The 13,287-nt window shown below is 39.5% G+C and overlaps 1 protein-coding gene across 1 annotated transcript in view; it reads left to right on the top strand.

Moving 5' to 3' along the window:
• Window positions 1-13,287, top strand: part of MNS1 (meiosis specific nuclear structural 1) — an 84,697-nt gene that overhangs the window by 14,811 nt on the left and 56,599 nt on the right. The window lies entirely within an intron of this gene.

A 13,287-nucleotide genomic window follows, 5' to 3' on the forward strand; every position in this document is an offset into this window, starting at 1 on the left:
TAGATCTCAGAAATCAAAGTCCAATAAACCAAAAGTTATGGGATTTAATTTTTAAAATCTAAACTAGATATGAACTGTTACATTTAAGGAAAGAATAGGACAATATCAGCATTGTTGAAATGAATAGGCATTAAAAGGAAGATAAAGTAAGGGGCGCCTGGGTGGCACAGCAGTTGGGCGTCTGCCTTTGGCTCAGGGCGTGATCCCAGCGTTGTGGGATCGAGCCCCACATCAGGCTCCTCTGCTGGGAGCCTGCTTCTTCCTCTCCCACTCCCCCTGCATGTGTTCCCTCTCTCGCTGGCTGTCTCTATCTCTGTCAAATAAATAATAAAAATCTTAAAAAAAAAATAAAGTAAAATACTTCCTTATTAACTAGAAATCAAAACATTTTTTTTTTTGGATAGAAAGTTAACCAAGATGTTTTTCTAATAATTCCGTGCTGACCCAAGGTAAAGGCAATGCAGCAGGAAAACAAAAGAAAAACATGCTGGAATTAGATGAAGTAGGTGTGGGCACAACTAGAGTCCCTGATTGCAGATGTCCTTGAGCACTTCAGAAATTGGTAAATAATTTCACAAAACCACTCTTGATCACTTTATAAAATTCTGGTAGAGTGCCTGCAGAGGTTCTGAATATAGAAAAAAGTCAGCACAATGACTATTTGTCAAATAGAAAAGAATGGCTTTGGTATTATAATATGTCTATCAGGTCAAATTCCTTGCCCAGAAAGCCATTGAACCTTTTGTGAAAGCATTAATTTGCAAATCTTAAAAAATAATGTTGGACTTCAACATGAGTTGGTGAAGATTAAAATCTGTCAGTTGAATCTAATTTTCTTCTGTGATGGGTCTGTTAAAGGGCAGCGACAGTGTAATTAATTGCTCGAGGCTCAGAAACCCAATTAATCTCTAAGTTGACTTTTATTTCATAGAATGTTAGTGCTAGAAGAGGCCTCAAGGATTATCTAGCCCACCCTCTTTATAGGGAAGAAACAGACATCAGGGAGGTCAAATAACTTGTTCAAGGTCAAAGATGCTGTCTGTCTTTGCCAATGCAGCCTGTAAATAGGTTCAGAATTGCATCCTTTAAGCTTCTAAGAGTTTCTTTGCATCGGATCATGAAATAATATTTGAACACAGGTTTGTCTTATTTCATAAAATACCTGGGAACTCCTCTCATGAATGTCTCCTTGCAAAGGTTTCTAAGCCTCGAAGTTTTTAAAATTTGGAGACTGTTCCATAATGATTCTGCAGCCAAGAGGGAGTGGGGAGGGGTAGTGTCCTCTTCTGCACACTCAATAGGGGAGCTCTGGAAACAGAGGAGCAGCTCTGTGTGGACTTGTGGAACACTAGGGGTCCCAGCTGGGCAGTGGGAGTGACCCTGAAAGCTGGTGGTACCATGCAGGCCATGTCCTCTCTTAGGTGTTGATGTGCCTGATTCCAAGATGTAAGTAGAAAGAGTGAGCACGGGGAGTCTGTTTAGAGAAGATGTCAGCAGAGCAATGATGATAACAGATGACCCAGGAGAAGACCAGAGGCCACGCAACAGCCACTGTAACTGTAGGGAGCAGAATGGCACTCCACGGGTCAGTGTAGCAGTCGTGGGGGTGCTCTGCTCCAAGGAAAGCCATGGTCCGACCTCCAGCTGCTGCACGTTGGGGTCTGTGGCCGCGTTCGTGCCAAAGCCGCTTCAAGCCAATGCCTGAGCATGGCCAGGGGAGGGGGCCAGGACTTTTTGGCCCCAGAAGGGACATGTCTAACGGGAAGGCTTTGCTTGGAGACCCCCCACAGGCCTGGCAGAGACGTCTTCAGTTGTGCAGTTTGGGGCTCTTCCTCCTTTCCTTTCTCCTTTTAAAGGGGTCAGACCAGTGTCCGTTCTGAAGGTTCTCCATGCCTACCTCTACTCCCTCCCCTTTCTCCTATAAAGTCCTTTCCCCAAATGAACCCCTTGACCAGCCAGTTTGGTCTTGGCATCTGTGTCACAGAAGACCCTAGCTGATGCAGAGTATAGCAGCTGCCCTGGTTGGTGTCAAGCAGGGATTAAAAAATTCCTTGAGAAAACCATCAGGATCCTGCTTTGCTGAGGGGTGGTTTAATAGCAATAGTCTGTTTGGCTGTGGTAGTTAGCATTATCACAATTTCTCAGCTGTCCTGCTTCATGATGGCATGCCTTAGGATAAATGTAGTAAAATTTACTTCCACGGGGGAAAATCCATGTTTCATAGACCCCAAGACATACTTTTCTTTTTCATTTTCGTCTTTCTGAAATTGGGATGGGTCTTAAAATAGATAATGTACCACAGTTAAATGGATGGGGTTTTTGTTTTTTTCCTTTACTGATGAATAAAATACTCAGGCATCCTACCATTGATGGTGTCATAGATTAAATAAGAAATAATAGCTCAATTCAGGTCACCAGATGCCAGGTACTATTATGGATCCTAAAGGGCTAAGGGGCTGGATTATCCTTTGTGGGATATGATTTGGCTATTTCCTAGCAGGAAAGGGAAGAAAATCCTAGGGAACAGAATTATATGATGGAGAGGTATACTGTGGATAATATTGTTATGTGCGCATCACTATAGAAATAACTAGAGATCCAAAGAGGCATAAAAAAATGTCAGGGGCAGGGCGCCTCCGTGGCTGAGTTGCTTAAGCATCTGACTCTTTTTTTTTTTTTTTTAAAGATTTTATTTATTTATTCGACAGAGATAGAGCCAGCCAGCGAGAGAGGGAACACAAGCAGGGAGTGGGAGAGGAAGAAGCAGGCTCATAGCAGAGGAGCCTGATGTGGGGCTCGATCCCAGAACGCCGAGATCACGCCCTGAGCCGAAGGCAGACACTTAACCGCTGTGCCACCCAGGCGCCCCTAAGCACCTGAGTCTTGATTTTTGGCTTGGGTCATGATGTCAGGGTCATGAGATCAAGCGCAAAGTTGGGCTGTCACTCAGGGGGAGTCTACTTCTCTCCCTGTGCCCTGCCCCCTGCTCACACACACTCTGTCAAAATGAATAAATAAATCTTGAAAAAAAAAAAGTCAGGACACAAGAATACATGCTCTTGTTGCTTCTGGCTCTATTTACTCTCTTATTCTTCCTTTTCTTTTTTTGCTACTTTTACAACTGATGTTTCCTTATAGGAAACATTTTAGGCCAGAGCTGACTCTCAATGTGTTGAACCCCACATTGATACATGGTCAGAAATCCCAAGTGAAGGACCAAGCAAATTCAGTAAGTTTACCAATGGTCTCTAGGGAGAGAGGTTAGATGTAAGGATCTATAGTCTGGATTCCCCATAATGTATCTGCTTATCTAAAATTGGATTCTCTGGCACTGACAGCTTCCAAAGTTAGGATTGAAACCATTGATTCCTTTCTCTCTCCAGGTAGCCTTTATGCTTGGATCAGTTTCTCCTAGCATTCCCCATATTTCCAAAATCCTTGGAAAGAATAAATGGGGATCACTTTGATATACACTCCATAATTATTGGAAGGATTGGTATAGTTTGTGGAAAAAAACTTCAAACGTGTTAGATTCAGTGATTATTTGAAGAAAAAAAGATTTTGTATGGAATGATGCCCTAGACATTGTGGAAAATATTCCATAAAATGAGAAATTTGCTGTAATTCAGAAGTTACAAGCATCTCCCTAAGATTGGGAAAGAGAGGGAATGTGATCTAATTCAGTAGTTTTTAAACTTTTTCGACCTTGACCCATAGTAAGAAACACATTTTACATCATGATTCACTATTTTCTTTCTTTCTTTCCTTTCTCTCTTTCTTCCTCCCTCCCACCCTTCCCGTCTTTCCTTCCTTCCTTCCTTCCTTCCTTCCTTCCTTCCTTCCTTCCTTCCTTCCTTCCTTCCTTCTTTCCCTTCTTTCCCTTCTTTCCTTTTATCTTTCTTTCTTATTTGTGACCCACAATTTGAAAACTACTGAACTTTGTGAAAGAGCTGGGGAGGCAGACTTGATACAAAACTCTATCCCATGACTGGCCCCTTCCATGAATTTGGCAAGCTGCTTCTTTTGAATCTTGTTTTCTTCACATGTAAAATGAACTGGTTTGTCTGGATGATTATATATGAAGTGACTTGGGTACAGTAGATGCTCAGTAGATATCAAGCAGCAGGGAATGCTTTCTGAATGTTTTGCACTGCATTTCCTTATACCCTTTATCATCTATTATCTCAAGGTAAAGTTGTTTCAGAATTTCTGGGCCGTTCGTGTCTGTTAGCTCTATTACTTAATTGATACAGCCTCTCTTTATCGTGCCTCCTCCCCCGTTTCCTCCCTTCCCTGTCTCCCTCTTCCTACAGCCCCATAATTCCTGTTTTCTGGCAATGGACCAAGCAGGGCTGAGTCTTAAGACAATGTAAATAGCCTTGCACCAATACTCCTTTGCCTTGCTTCCAGCGCTCACAGCCAGCTTGGGTCCTCTGGCTCTCCCTCCTCAGGTAGCTGCTGTCTTCATTTGCCATTCCTCCGGAAGGTTATTGTGGGCCTCTTTCCCTCCAGGATCTTAGAGTGGGTGCTCAGGTTCTGAGCGTCCGTTCTCCTCTCCTACAAGTTTGCTCGGGCTCTCTGCAAATCCTCTCTCCTGGGCCTGCCCCTCTAGCCCTCCAGACATACCCACATTCTCTAGGTACATAGCTGATGTGCTATTATTTATTTAATCATCTCCTTATTGCATATTTGCATTGCTCCTTTTTTTTTTTTTGCTAAATTGGAAAATTCCACAATGAATAAAACATTTAGTGGTTAAAAATTTTTGGTCTAATTAATTTTCCATTAGGAAAAAATGTCACAAATATAACAAATTTGATCAAATTAGGTACTTTTTCCAAAGTTAAGAAATGAAAAAAAAACTTTCTAAAGGTAGTTTATATATATATGTGGTTATATGTTAATACATATTTTTTAAAATCAGTAAGAGCTTTATAATTGAGAAAGGGACTCCTCGGTCCTTTACAGTGAATTGAATGTGGTCATCTTTGCTTCACCACTAACCAAGTTGCAGTCCCTCTGCGCCAGATGACAAATCCCTAAGCAATTATTATTTGCTGTTGCATATCCTGTTTATATACACATGATATGTATGTGCCAATCCCTATTTTAATACTAATTTATATCACTTTTCATTTCTGTTCCTATACCTGTTGTGTCTGGACTGTTTTTCTCATATGCTTGTGACAAAATGCACAAAAATGGGCAATTGAGGCAATTATCTAGATGAAGGTAATATTTTTTTTCCAACTACATGGTATTTTTTTTTAAGTAATCACTCTCCTGAACATGGGGCTCAAACCCAAGACCCCGAGATCAAGAGTCAGCCTGACTTACCAACCGAGTCAGCCAGGCGCCCCTGAACTTCATGGTATTTTAAATAAATGTGGCTTTAAAAAAAATTACCCAGATAAAATTTTATTCATATCCACAATGAATAAGCCTTCTTTCTGTGTGGTGTCCCCAACCTTGAAAGTGCATGTATCACGTGTCTATAGTTACTTTCTGGGGTTACCTTAGAATTCACCACATCAGCAACTTCCTCTTTCCAGTGGAATTGGAGAGGATGCAAGAGCGAGGATGAAAAGTGAGAGAGCAGGGAAGGAAGGGACCCACTGATCTAGGTGTATGTGGGGTGACAAGTCATTTAACCGTGTCCTTCCTCCCCCCCAACTATTATTTAGGTCTTGATCCCATCATCACCTAGTCCGTGTGATTCCCAGATTATGGTAGCTCAAATAGCCAGAAACAGATTTTACTGTCTTAATGAAACCATCAGATTCAACATATGGAAACTGGCTTATTCTGAATCAACCAGAAATAGTCACTTCCTAACTGCAGATCACAGTGAAACAAAGTAAGAAAGGAAGTTCTATACAGTGAAACCATTAAATGCACATTTGCCACAAGCAAGATGGTAATGCTTGAACATTACGAAGTGCGAGAACTGCACAAACACATTATATTTTAAACACTTCATCTATTTAACAAACTATGTACACTCTTCAACTAAATAAGATGAATTGAGATTCAAGAGGCAGCACCGTACTGGCAAATCTCATCCTAAAGGCATCCATTAATATAAATCAACAGTAGCAATTTGGTTTGATCATTTATTTGCAAGAATCATTAAGGTTTATTAGCATAATTATTCCCTGTGGGATTTCGTGTCAAGGAAATGAAAAATGGCATTATCAATATTTAAAAGATAAGTGTGTAATGTTCAGAGTACTTAGTCATCTGCAGGTGGGGTCCGGCTGCTGCAAATTAGATCAGGTTTGGGCATTTTTCTGAATGAAAGAAAAGTTGCTTTAATTGCTTCGTTTTATAAAGCAATACAATTTTCTGAATAATTTCTACTGTATAGTTAGAACTTATAGTGTATACTATTAACATGCCTTCTTTCAGATCAGGAACTATGTTATGCTTACTCCTGTTATAACTGTTAGGAAATATTAATCATATAATGCATCATTTATTATTGGGAAAAGCTCTTTCCCTTCCATACATTAGACCTTTAGTCTAGACCTGTGGGTGAAAAGCTATATTCCAAGGGGAAACAATGCTGGAAGGGCATAAATCCTTCCTCAACAATAAAATAGCATTTATGATAATAATTTATCAGGGAAAAAATCTTTAAATGTAATGATTGGTTTTTTTAAAGCCATACAATGGAATATTATTTAGTGATAAAAATAAATGAGCTATCAAGCCACAAAAAGACATGGAGGAATCTTAAATGCATGTGATTAAGTGAAAGAAGTCAGTCTGAAAAGGCTACATACTGTGTAATTTCAACTGTATTACTTTCTGGGAAAAGAAAAAAAAAACTATAGAGACAGTAAAAAGATTAGTGGTTTCCAGGGGCTTGGGAGGAAGGGAGGGATGAATAGGTGGTCCACAGGGGATTTTTTTAAGCAATGTAACTATTCTGTATGAAGCTGTTATGGTGAGTACGTGACACTGTGCGTTTGTCAGACCCACAGACCTGTACAGATAGAGGGAACCTGAATGTCAACCGTGGACTTCAGTTAATGTATCAACATTGATTCACCATTTTTATCAAATGTACCACATTTATGTACGACGCTAACGATAGAGACTGTGTGAGTGTGCAAGGGGGGAGAGGACATACTGGAACTCTCTGTAGTGATCAACTTTTCTATAAAACTGTTCTAAAAAGCAGTCTATTAATTTAAAAAATTTAGGCTGTTTTTTTCAGGTAAAATCAGCTAACTTACAATTTATTAAATTGTCTTTAATTTAGATGAATGTTCGGGCCAAAAATCTTTCTCTCGGATAGATCACCTACTAAATTACATAAATTATTGTAGAATCTTTCTACAATACCCATGTGTGGACTAGAAACAAGAAGCTATAACTAAAATTTCCTTTGAGAACCAATGGTTCTCAGAGAAGCACAAAATGATGAAAGCACACGTTTGCCAAAATACTTTCCAATGCCACGTGACATTTCGCCATTAGGAATTAGCAAATTCTACTCTATTAAACCTATTATACCCTGAACCTGTCCTCATCTACCCTCACTATAGGAAGCCTAACCTTTCGGGGAAGTCGTTATATCTAGAAATGTGCAGCAGGCTGTCTGCTTTCTTCCTTTCAGGTCAATTCACAGAGAACACCAAGAGGGAAAGCTTGTGCCTTCTTTTCCTCTCAGACAATATTGCCAACGAGTAGAGCAGGAGAGGTAATATTGATATGCAACCATGTGATCAATAACCCAAGGACAGAGAGAGGAGGAAAAGGTTTGCAGCTCCCAGAAATTCTTTCAAGGTTCGAGTTAACCTTTTGAGTCGTGCTTGGTATTTTCCTCACAATCTCAGTCTTTACCACATGTATCTCTTTGTTAAACTCCTCACCAGAATTTCCTTCAACATGAATGTTGCAACAAAACAAAAACCCCCAAACAAAAAACAACAACAAAACCATGAATGTTGCCTATTTCAGCTTGTTTGTGTGTGTTCCTACCTTTCATCACTGTTTTCTTCATTGGCACACAGTGTTCTTGTTACAATGCCATTACTTTAAGGCAGGGGGTCCCTCAGGCAGGGCAACAGGGAGCGCGGGGTGAGTAGTCTTAGACCAAGAATTTGAATTCTACCTGTTCAGAATCCTGTTGGTTTTTCAGCACCCCCCCCCCACATCCCACCTCTTGTGATTAAAATAATGCCAACCATTCCATAAAATTCTTCTTTTGTCTCATAATTTTATCTCATAATTTTTGGTCACCTATATGATTTCACCTTAGTTTATTTCTACTGACTAAATGCAAAGCTTTTCCTTCCTCTGACACAACAGATTACCCATTTGAATTATCCTTTTGAACATCCTAACACTCAAATGTAGTGCATTCTAAAAATATTGTCAATCCTTCAATGTGTATTTATTAACCTATACCATGTTCAGGGCTCTGTGCTAGCCACATTTTGGTAAATTCAGACAATTAGTAATGCACTTAAACTATTGCTTACTGTGTGTGTTCTGAAATGTTAATTGTCTGTTTTAAGAAGCAAATGGGGTTATTTAGCTGCCTAACTAAATAGATAATCTATGTATTGATGAGTGACATACTTTGAGTATTTGATTAATGAAGTAGTCTTTAACTTACAAATATTTCCTTGTAAAAACTAATATATTGGTGTGATTTAGAAGTCCATTGCGTATGAGAGAGCTTATAGTTACCAAGTAACTAAACATTTAATGATCAGATTTGTACCCTGTTGATGTTTTTAAGACATTTATATTTATTGATCTGTGAGAAGTTCAGGTAAATAATGTTAACCTAGGCAACCAAAAAATCTGCCATTTGGTTGCTAAGCTGTCCTTTAGATTGTGTTAGGCAGATAAGGGAAATGAAGAAAGCATAATGTATCTAGACTTCAGTGGAGTATTTTCAGAGAATTCTCCCAGTAAAATCTTACAGAAAGGTATAGAAATATTGGAAACATCTTAGTAAACTTGGTGCATTGGTAACTAGTTGATCATGCTCAAATTTGCTGACCTAGTTGCCCTCAGAAAGCTGCTCCAGGCGTGCATGTCAGGTTTTGTGTTCTTGTGGCCTTTTCTACATTTTTATCCTTGAAGTATTTGAAAATACAAAAATCATGCTTATATAATGTATAAATGACATGGCTCTGGGAATTATTAAACATGTTACATGGGTATTTTGGAAATCAAAACCAAGAATTAGGGGCGCCTGGGTGGCACAGCGGTTAAGCATCTGCCTTCTGCTCAGGGCGTGATTCCGGCGTTCTGGGATCGAGCCCCACATCAGGCTCTTCCGCTATGAGCCTGCTTCTTCCTCTCCCACTCCCCCTGCTTGTGTTCCCTCTCTCGCTGGCTGTCTCTATCTCTGTCAAATAAGTAAATAAAATCTTTAAAAAAAAAAAAAAAAAGAAAACCAAGAATTAAAAGTTGTGATCAAGATTCCGAGAGCACAGGGATTATGGGAAGGGAACTGGCTAGTAGCTTCTAGAAATTAAAGAAGAGAGAGAGGAAAATGTGAGAAAGGAAATCAGCGGTTTTCTACTCTACCTTCTAATCTATAAAATCAAATATTGATTTAAAAAGGCAATTAATGCTCCAAAAGGTTTATTGTTTCTTTTTAAAGATTTTATTTACTTATTTGAGAGAGAGGGAGAGAGACAGTGACAGAGAGCACAAGCGGGGGAGGGAGGAGGACAGAGGGAGAGGGAGAAACAGACTCCCCACTGAGCAGGGAGTCTGATTCCATCCCAGGACCCTGGGATCATGACCTGAGTGGAAGGCAGACGCTTAACCAACTGAGCCACCCAGGTGACCCAAGCTCCTGTTTTTCTTAATCATTTTCACCCATGAGATTAAACAGAGATGGTGGTTTGTTAGGAATGTATTTGGCTAATAATAGTAATAACAGAATCCTGAGTGAAGAGAACACAGAGGCTTAGATAAATTAGGAACTTATTCTTTCATACAGCATGAGGTCAGGAGTTAGGCAGCCCAGGGCTGGTGTGCTAGGTCTGTGGTCATGAAGAACTGAGGCTCCTTCTATTTTTCTGTTCTGCCATCCAGAGCGTGCATTCTCTCATCCACAAGATGACTGGGTGGGGGGGGTGGTTCACTGTTCACATGCTCATATTAAGGGCAGAGACCCACACATGCAAAGGCCTTCTGTTAGGAAGGAGCGCAAAGAAGTCCATTTTGGCTAAAGTTTGAAAAAGAAACCTGAAGAGATAGACATACTCGCCTTTATAGACCAGATTAAGAGTTTTAGACTTTCTTGAAAAGCAATAAGAAAGCACAGTGAGTACTTACCTTAAGGAAAGTTTTTCCAATTTATGAGACCCTCACAACTAGTGTGCCAGAACCCACCTAACACAGAGACTGGACCAGAATAACAGAAAAGCCTCTCCTCCCACACCTGGCTAGCTAGCATGAGCCGCAAAGAACAGTCATCTCCTGCAGGGGGAGAGGGGGAGAGCCAGAGTGTGGGGAGAGACAGTCTCTGATGTGCCAGGAACATAGGGAAGGCCTTAAGGTAAAGGTGAACCAGGGACATTGAGAGAAGCCTTCTGGAAAACCAGGCCCCAACATAAGCACAAGATAACACTGGAGATATGTGACGATGGTGGTGTGCTGAAAATAACCACAGCAGCACAAAGTTCAAATCCAGCTCAACTCCTGACGACACGGGCTCAGCCTCCTGCGCTAATGTCATTGCAGGAGAATAGGTGTGGTGTTTCCAGGCCTAGAAACGACTTACCTCAGTCTCTACTATTCTACATGTGATGCCTGGCATTCAATCCAACACTATGAAACCCACCAAAAATCAAGAAAAAACATTGTAAAAAGTATATAACAGGGGCACCTGGGTGGCTTAGTTGGTTAAGTGTCTGACTCTTGATTTCGGTTCCGATCATGATCTCAGGGTTGTGAGATCAAGCCCCGTGTCAGGCTCCATGCTGGTGGTGAATGTGTGTATACACACACACACCCCATGTCTTTATCCATTTCATCTATGGAAGGGCACTTGAGTTGCTTCTATACTTTTGCTATTGTAAATAATGTGCAATAAGCATAGAGGTGCATATATCTTTTTAAATTAGTGTTTTAGGTGTTCTCTGTTGGTTTTTTTTGTTTTTTGTTTTTTTTTAGTAAATACCAGTAGTAGAATTCCTAGATTATATGATAATTCTATCTTTAATCTTTTTGAGAAAACTCCATACCGTTTTTCCATAGTGGCTGCACGAATCTGCATTTCCACCAACAGTCTATGAAGGTTCCTTTTTCTCCACAGCCTCACCAACACTTGTTATTGTGTAAAGTGATAGCTCACTGTGGTTTTGATTTGCATTTCCCTGCTGATGAGTGATGAAACAAAACAAATGAACAAAGGAAAAAACCCCCTAAACACCAAACTCTTAAATATAGAGAGCAAACTAGCGGTTGCCAGAGGGGAGGTGGGTGGGGCATGGGTGAACTAGGTAAAGGGGGAGTACATGTATCTTGATGAGCACTGAGGAATGTATACAATTGTTGAAACGCTATATTGTACAGCTGAAGCTAATAACATTGCATGTTAATTATACTTTAAAAGGACGGAGATTATCAGATTGAATAAGAAAGCAATACCCAACTATATGGTATCTATAGAAAAGCCATTTTCTTTTTTTTCTTTTTTCTTTTTTTTTTAAAGATTTTATTTATTCATTTGACAGAGACAGCCAGAGAGAGAGGGAACACAAGCAGGGGGAGTGGGAGAGGGAGAAGCAGGCTCATAGCGGAGGAGCCTGATGTGGGGCTCGATCCCAGGACTCCGGGATCACGCCCTGAGCCAAAGGCAGACGCTTAACGACTGAGCCACCCAGGCGCCCCTAGAAAAGCCATTTTAAGTATACAGATGCTCATAATTTAGATAGAAAGATAATTAGATAGAAAAGCGAAAGCATAGAGAAATATATGCCATGTAAACATTGGTTAAAAGAAAGCTGGGGTGGCTACATTGATATCAAATAGACTTCAGGATAAAAAATATTACCAGCAAAAAAGAGGGGTCTTTCAAATGTTAACATCAAAATGTTATCAGGACACAATAATCCTAAAGGTGTATATACCGAACAGTAGTACTTTAAAAGACACAGCAAAAAAGAACTGAAAAGAGAAGCATATCCACCATTATGCTGATGACTTCAGCACCTGTCTCAGTAATTGATAAAGCAAACAGAAATGCTTCAAGGACATGGAACACCTGAACGGCATTCTCTCACTCATTTGACCTTAGTGATCTTTATGGGATACCTCATCCAAGGTACCCGAATACATATTGTCAAGGACAGATGAAACATTTACCAAGATAGACCATATGCTGCAAAATAAAACAAACCTTTACAACTTAAAAGATATGAAGTGATGCAGAGTATGTTTTTTGACCATAATGGAATTAACTAGAAATTAGTAACAAAAGACACCTGGAAATGTGAAATAGTTGGAAAACTAACAAAATGCTTCTAAATAATTCATGGATCAAAGAACAAGTGTTTGATATTTTGAATTGAATGAATGAGAAAGGACAACATATCAAAATCTGTGGGAGGCAGCTAAAGCAAGGCTTAGAGGGAAATTTATATTAAATATTTATATTTGAAAAGAAGAACGGTCTTAAATGAAGATTTATGCTTCCACCTAATGAAACTATAAAGAGAAGAGCAAATTAAATCCAAAGCAAACAGGGAAGAAAATGATGGTAAGAGCAGCGAACAGTGGAACTGGAAATCAAAAAATATATAGAGAAAAAAATTAATAAAACCAAAAGTTTGCTCTTTGAAAATATAAGTAAATTTGATAAAACTCTAAATGATGAAAAACAATACTTCTTCAGAGTGATTTCTGGGTACAGCTTTCTCCTATGTGCATAACAGTAATATAATTTCAATTATTTGTTCATTTAACAAATATTTATCACCTATGACATACCAGGCACTAATCAGTGTTCAAAACGAAACAAAAATTCCTGCTGACAGCAACATTTTAATTACAGGCTACTTTGTAAGAAGCTACGCATAAATCCTGTTTTTTATACAGTTCTTGTGGAAATTGCTAGACAAATAGGATTAAATGCTTTCAAAATGTTTTGCACTGTATCCATATGGTCAATTTGACTTTTGTGGTAACTGGGTTTATATGATCTTCCCAAAAGACAGAAACCTTCACAATTACCATCCCCCAACACACACACGCGCACACACACACACAGTCCTCTTCTAATGTAGAAAACAATTTTATTCTAAA

The sequence above is a fragment of the Ailuropoda melanoleuca genome, chromosome 5 (assembly GCF_002007445.2).
Source record: "Ailuropoda melanoleuca isolate Jingjing chromosome 5, ASM200744v2, whole genome shotgun sequence".
Taxonomy (NCBI): Eukaryota; Metazoa; Chordata; class Mammalia; order Carnivora; family Ursidae; genus Ailuropoda; species Ailuropoda melanoleuca.